Raw genomic sequence first — 7,387 nt, forward strand, 5'->3', positions numbered from 1 at the left:
GAGACCAGTACAGCCTTCAGGAACTAGTGCAGAGCAGTTCAGAGTTGTGGGAAGTTAAGGGACAACTTTGAATCTTTGAACTCAAATGTGCCAATTTGGAAATGTAACTAAACCGAACTGAAGAAAGTCATTCAGTAACCAGGGCCCAGAGCTGCTACTCCCCGTAATCTGTGTGCACTCTGAAACCCTAGCAGGGCAGAGTTCCTAATGGCTTTCTGAACTGGGCAACACATGTCCTTATCTGGCAAGATTCTCTATTTACCTCTGAGATTTATAGTTTACATTTTCAGGAGGCTTTAAGCCTAAGTCTAGACAGAGAATTAGTTTGCACTTTGTAAATTCTTATTTGTACTCCTATTGAAGGATTTTAACCTTATATTTGTGTTAGCATTTGTAAATAGAGTAGTTGAAGCAGGGGACTAGGAGCCAAAACTCCTGAATTCTATTCCAGTCCTGCCACTGACTTGCTGTGTGACTTTGGGCAAGTCACGTAACCTGTCTGTGATGATGATACATACCTATCATACAAGGATGTTATGAGGTTTGTAAAGTATTTTGAGATCTTTAGATAAGAGAGGCTGTGTGTGCAAACTCTTACGTCATAATAATCAGAGAGTAGAGTAATTTTATGGTACAATTTGTTTACATCTCCTGAAGCGATGTGCTCTTTGGATGACTATCTCAGCACACCTGAGAGTCTGAAAATGGCTTTCTCCCCTGAGGAAAGTACTTGTGAATATAGTCTGTCCAGCAAGGTTTGGCTGGGCAGTAGTTGTGAGTGTGCACTTTTGATGGAAGATGAAGGTTGTTTGTGACAGTAACTTTAAATGTGTTTCTGTGTTGTTCCTCTGGTAAACAGAGTTTAGGTATTTTCATCCGGAACGTTGCAGGTCATCAGTCCACCTTGGGCATTTTCAAAAGAAACCAATTAGAAACAGGTTTCAGAGTAGCAGCCGTGTTAGTCTGTATTCGCAAAAAGAAAAGGAGGACTTGTGTCACCTTAGAGACTAACAAATGTATTTGAGCATAAGCTTTCGTGAGCTACAGCTCAATTCATCGGTGATTAAAATCTCCTTCTTTAATTGACCTGGAGAGACTGCCAAATAAGAATTTGTAATGATTCAACAGAATTTAAACACAGCTATTCATAGTCTGAAAGATTCTTGATGTTTTGTATTTCTAATCACCCACATACAGCCCAAATGATGCAGTAGGGAGAAAGTTTTGGCTTTGGCAATTGCTGTGTGTTCTCACTACAACTAACTATAGTAATACAGTTCTACATTAAATATAGTAAAACTGTTCATTTATCTTAAATATTACATGTATGATAGTATATTATATTTTTGTTACAATGAAATAAAACCATCATATTTTATTAAATTAGTCTAGGTCCTGGGCCAAATTAGAAAGTATAAGAGGGCATAACTCCATTAACAGAAGTGAAGTTCTGTCTACTTATACAAGAGTTGATTTTGGCCCATCGTTTATATACCATCTCTAGTTTTTACAGTATTACTATATAGCTCTTATAATTTTATATTAACACTGTGTCCTACCAGTTCATAGGTATTATTTGTGGTAACTAGTATTTTCAGCTGGATCAATACAATTTTTCTCCAGTATTATTCATGTTATGTCAAAGAGTGGGGGGACACTCTACCTTTTCCTTCAGGAAATTTCAGAAGAAAATATACACCTCCGAGCAACGTGATTTAGCGTCAGCTTTCTAATAGCAGAAAACCTGAACACCCTTTCCCCGCCCCTTTCCCCACTCCTTCCCAAAGGCCCCATCCCTTCTCTGAGGTCCCGCCCCCACTCACTCCATCCCCCCTCCCTGCCTTGCTCACTGTCCCCAACCCTCTCTCACTAGCTCATTTTCATTGGGCTGGGGCAGGGGGTTGGGATGTGGGATGGCTCCGGCTGGGAGTGTGGGCTCGGGGGGGGGGGGGCAGGGATGAGGAGATTGGAGTGCAGGAGGGAGCTCCGGGCTGGGGCCAAGGGGTTCGGATTGTGGGAGGGGGCTCAGGGCTGGGGCAGGGGGTTGGGGTGTGAGAGGGGCTGAGGGGTGGGACTGGGGTAGAGGGGTTCAGATGGTGAGAGAGGGCTCTGGGCTGGGGCAGGGGTTTGGGGTGTGGGAGGGGGTGCAGAGTGTGGGCTCCAGGAGGGAGTTTGGGTGTGGGAGGAGGCTCAGGGCTGGGGCAGGGAGCTGGAGTGTGGGAGGGGATTCAGGGTGCGGGCTCCAGGCAACGCTTACCTCAGGCAACTCCCAGGAAGCTGCCGGCACGTCCGGCTCTTAGGTGAAGGGATCGGGGGCTCTGCGAACTGCTCCTGCCTGGAGGCACTGCCCCTGCAGTTCTCATTGGCCGTAGTTCCCAGCCAATGAGACCTGAGGAGTCGGTGCTCAGGGCAGGGGCAGCGCGCGGAGCCCCCGTGGCTGCCTCTATGCCTAGGAACCAGACATGCCGGCAGCTTCCCAGGAGCCATGCGGAGACGAGTAGGGAGCCTGCCAGCCCCACACTAACCGGACTTTTAAAGGCCTGGTCAACAGTGCTGACCGGAGCTGCTAATGTTCCTTTTTGACCGGGTATTCCAGTCAAAAACCAGACACCTGGCAACCCTACTTTTAGATAGTCCCACTTCTGGAAGGAGCAAGAGGACTACAATATTTCTTGTAATTGTTTTATACCATGTGTTAGTAAACTCACCCAAGAGGAAATTGCCTGTTCAAAATCTCAGATAGGCTTCTGGCAAGCGTATCAGTGTTGTGAGAGTCACATCACGTATGCTTTTATTTTGCAACAGCGTGACACGTGGCGCGTGAACCTGCAAGCGCTTCTGGGCATAGTGCTTTCTAAACCGAAGAGTTAATGGGATGAGTCATGAGAAAAAGCAGATTACATTCAACAGTTAACCCAGATTGACAGAGGTATTTAGGTGCCCAGCTCTCATTGATTTCAATGGGGTTTAGGTTCCTAAATATCTTTGAGGATCTGGGCCTTGGCTTTCAGCTTCATGCCTCGTAGCCCAACCCAAAGCGTGTGATAAGCACTCAAAATGCACTGTCTGACACATGTACTGAGCTTATTCCTTTAGGAATTCATTAAGCCACTATGATTTCCTAAAGCCAAAACATTCACAGTGACTTACCTCCGTTCTCACTCCAGACCACAAAGTGTTGCAACCCATACCTCATAATTTTGCAATCCATAACAAGCAGGGTTATCTTATTGCTCATCTATACAAGCCAGTGTTCGGAGCCATCAAACACTGAAAACACTAAACTGGTGTTGGAGTACAGTCTCTATAAGCCTGTTATGTTCCTCCTGAAGGTAATCAACACTGTATTACAACCATAGAGTGCCATAAGGACCTTCTCATTAGATCCTGTGGCTGACATTTACTATTTTTAATTAATATTAAACAGGAGTAACCCTAACTTGTCCTTCTGCACAAACATAAATATGCTTAAGACAATGGTATTCCCTGTAAGGAAGCTGATCAGCATATTTCCAGGTTAGAAAATCAATAGAGAGTCCATAACATTCTCTGGAATCAGAATAAGATACTGTGAATTAAACAAAAGAATGCTTAAAATAACCATCCCCATATCTGGGGTTGGACTTAAACCAAACATACACTGTTGCCAGCTATCATTGAAAAGTGCAAAGCCATTTCTGCCACTCTCAGGTTTCTGCTGGGTGGGATAACGCAAAGTAATGCAGACACCAAGCAGGAACTTGCAGATGCAGCAGGAATGGCTTCACGCTTCTCTGTGAGAGTAATTGTATGGACTAAATCCTAAAACTGCTTTATTTCCCCTTGGAAAAGGAAAATCAATATCATGCTTGCCAACATGTGAATGCAAATCACAAAACTCCAGATATTAGTCTTAAGAGGGAGGGGTGGTTGTGGTAGCAACCGTATTTATGTTGCCAGCCTTGTACAATCCATACCTGACTCACAGCTGGTTAAAATAGGTTAGATGTAGGACCAACGTTGAACTTTTCTGCCTGTTTGAAGAAAATTGCAAAGAGGGTTATTGAATTATGACACCCCAAAAACAGAGCTATCAAGCAAAATTATTCCAACCCTTCTTCTGCCATTTTGTAAGAAAAACAGAGAGAAGGGAAAGACAAACCTGCTTTACTGGCAATTCCACTAGCTGAGATCTAGTCCCAAGGATCAACATGTAGTTGATTAGTATCTGACTTCAAAAGTTATTAAAATCTAATTTAGTAACATCACCAGCATTGATTCTGGCAAGATTTGTGGAGGCCAATGGACTGATTCATCGCAGACTACCTTCAGTGCTGTGCCATTGTAACTGCACTTATTTCAACAAGATTACACTAACATAAAACTGGAGTAAGCCTGTGCTTAAAATTTCTGTAGAAAGAAAGAAATCCACATGAAAGGCAGGATGGAAGGATGCCATTTTATCTCCTTCTCAGTCCTTATTCTCTCTGAGAGCTCCTTCCCTAGGGACTTTCTATTGTGAACAAGGGATGACACTTTCAAAAGTACTTAAGGCCCACAAAGGTAATTAGGCACCTGTGACAAAGCGGGACTGTTCTTAATGTTTCCTCTGAATATTGTCGAGGTGCCTCAGTTTCCCCTAGGCAGTTCTTAAGTATCTAGGTGGTGGGATAAGGTGTATGATCGTTGCAGAGCCCTAGAGGGCAGGTGCGTGCAGGGGTCTGGACACAGAGAATGGCCAACACCCTGTTTCCTGGCAACTGATGGCCTGGGCCCTTCCCCCCTGCAAGGTGAGAGCTAAAGGGTTGGAGAACAAAGGAATCAGGTGACCTCCTGGCCCGGGAAAGGGACAAAGCCCAGAGGAGGAGGGGCTGGAAAGAGTTTCAGTTTGGGGCTGGCTGGGGACATGGAGTGAAGTGCAGACGTGGTTGTCTGGCTCACTGCCCCCCAAAATGGACCCAGCTGAGGAGTCCTGTTCTCTGCACCTACAAGCTCTGTTTTAGACCATGTTCCTGTCGTCTAATAAACCTTCCGGTTTACTGACTGGCTGAGAGTCACGTCTGACTGCGAAGTTGGGGTGCAGGACCCTCTGGCTTCCCCAGGAGCCCGCCTGGGTGGACTCGCTGTGGGAAACACACAGAGGGCAGAGGATGCTGAATGCTCTGAGGTCAGACCCAGGAAGGTGGAAGTTGTGTGAGCTGTATGTCCTTAAGACAGTCTGCTCACAAGAAAGGAGACTTCCCCAGAGTCCTGACTGGCTTCGTAGGGAGACGTTCCAGAGCATCGCCCGGGGACTCCGTGACAGCACCTATCTTCCAATAAATCTGGGACTTAGGCTCCTAGATCACGTAGGCACTTTAGAAAGTTTTACCCAAAGCCCAGATGCTGGGGTGGTGTGATGCTGAATAAGCTATATATGAATCAACAGTGTAACACTGTTGGGGGGGAAAAGAAAAAAAAACACCACCATTCTGGGATGTATTAGCAGGAGTGTTGTAAGCAAGATATGAGATGTAATTCTTCTACTTTACTCAGCGCTGATTAGTCTTAGCTGGAGTATTGTGTTCAGTTCTGGGTGCCACATTTCAGGAAAGATCTGAACAAACTGGAGAAAGTCCAGAGAAGAGCAACAAAAATGATTAAAGGTCTAGAAAACATGACTTATGAGGGAAGATTGAAAAAATTGGGTTTGTTTAATCTAGAGAAGAGAAGATTGAGAGGGGACATGATAACAGTTTTCAAGTACATAAAAGGTTGTTACAAGGAGGAGGGAGAAAAATTATTCTTAACCTCTGAGGATAGGACAAAAAGCAATGGGCTTAATTTGCAGCCAGGGCAGTTTAGGTTGGACATTAGGAAAAACTTCCTAACTGTCAGGGTGATTAAGCACTGGAATAAATTGCCTAGGGAGGTTGTGGAATCTCCATAATTGGAGATTTTTAAGAGCAGGTTGGACAAACACTGGTCAGGGATGGTCTATGTAATACTTAGTCCTGCCATGAGCGCAGGGACCGGGACTAGATGACCTCTCGAGGTCCCTCCCAGTCCTACGATTCTATGATTTTGTGATTTATGACAATGCATCAGGTTCACTTCATGCACACAACTGAATACAAATTAAATCTGAACAGGAGGAAAGTGAGGAGAAGAGCAGTTTTCTCTCTGAACTCTCCCCACTCTTGTGCCTGTGTAGCTCCCCAGCCCTCGCTACACAAGTGAACTGTATCACTGTGCAGCTAAACTGGTGCAAGTGGAAACAATGCAGCACATCCACACAAGGCATCTGGTTTCAGACATACCAATGCAGCAGATCCACCCTGCTGTAGTAGCATTGTAGGCACCTGTCCCATAGTTCACAGCACAGCTCCTGGATGGTCTGTGGAATAAACGTCTTAATGAGATGCTGACTCCTCTGTGGTCTGCATCTCATTAAGACTTTTATTCCACACACCACAGAGCCAATCTCTCTTCCTCCATACATCTTAGGGTGACCTCACAGGAGAGTTAAATTAGCTGATCAGCACCTGGCTCTGAGCTCCCAGGTTAGCCTAATCTAGGGGTTAGCAGCCACGTTGTGAAGCCCCACCTGAGTTACTATGTCCTCATTTCAGAGTAGCAGCCGTGTTAGCAGCCTGTATTCGCAAAAAGAAAAGAGACTAACCAATTTATTTGAGCATAAGCTTTCGTGAGCTACAGCTCACTTCATCGGATGCATTGGTGCTGTGCTCCACCAAGTGTGCTGTGAGGACTTCTGAGGGACATCACATGGTTTTTTGTGCTGCATTCAACTGAGTTGCTCTGGGATTCTTTCCCAATGAACTGTAGAAGAACGTGTCTGTTCTGCTGTGCACAGGGGGAGGGAGAAATTGTGGGGCACTGGAGGACTTTCAGCACTCAAGTGGTTTAGCCTGCACCCTCAATGCAAAGTGGGCAGGTTACCAGCCTGACTGAAAGTAGAATTTGGGCTCTAGCATATACCCTCAGCCAGGCCAGCTAGCCTGGCTTGAAAGCACCACTGAAGTCAGGTGAAAAGGTTGTGTGGGTGTGAACAAGAGGGCAGTTAGGGGCAACACCTGAGTAAAAGCACAAGCTAACTCTACCCTGAAGACACCCTTCAAGTTCCTGGGACCTGAGCCTGGTAGTGTGCACTGCCCTATGTCTGCGTTCCCAGTTTAAGGCATTTATCCTCTGAACTGCATTAAGTTCTCAGGAGTTCCTTGGGGGCTGAGGGAAGCTGCCTCCTCTGCTCCCCACTACATGCTGCTTGATACTCTATCCCTGCCATGCCTTCCCTCATGTCCCCTGGTATACTCCCTTCCTACTGGCTTACAGAAGTCAATTCCTGTGCACTTTCTGAGGTATGCAGGAATGGTGCCCTACATTTTCAGACCTTGGGTTGGGGAAGAAG

At 45.7% G+C, this 7,387-nt stretch overlaps 1 long non-coding RNA gene across 1 annotated transcript; it reads right to left on the bottom strand.

Annotated features, from left to right (window-relative positions):
* Nucleotides 1-722: 722 nt before the first annotated feature.
* LOC122464070 lies at nt 723-6,383 on the bottom strand. Its single transcript, XR_006287929.1, has 3 exons — nt 6,279-6,383; nt 3,957-4,013; nt 723-963 (listed from the first exon to the last, which is right to left on the bottom strand). It is a non-coding gene; the product is annotated as an uncharacterized LOC122464070 (long non-coding RNA).
* Between the last annotated feature and the right edge of the window lie 1,004 nt (nt 6,384-7,387).

Source organism: Chelonia mydas, chromosome 1 (genome assembly GCF_015237465.2).
Source record: "Chelonia mydas isolate rCheMyd1 chromosome 1, rCheMyd1.pri.v2, whole genome shotgun sequence".
In the NCBI taxonomy this organism is placed as follows: domain Eukaryota; kingdom Metazoa; phylum Chordata; order Testudines; family Cheloniidae; genus Chelonia; species Chelonia mydas.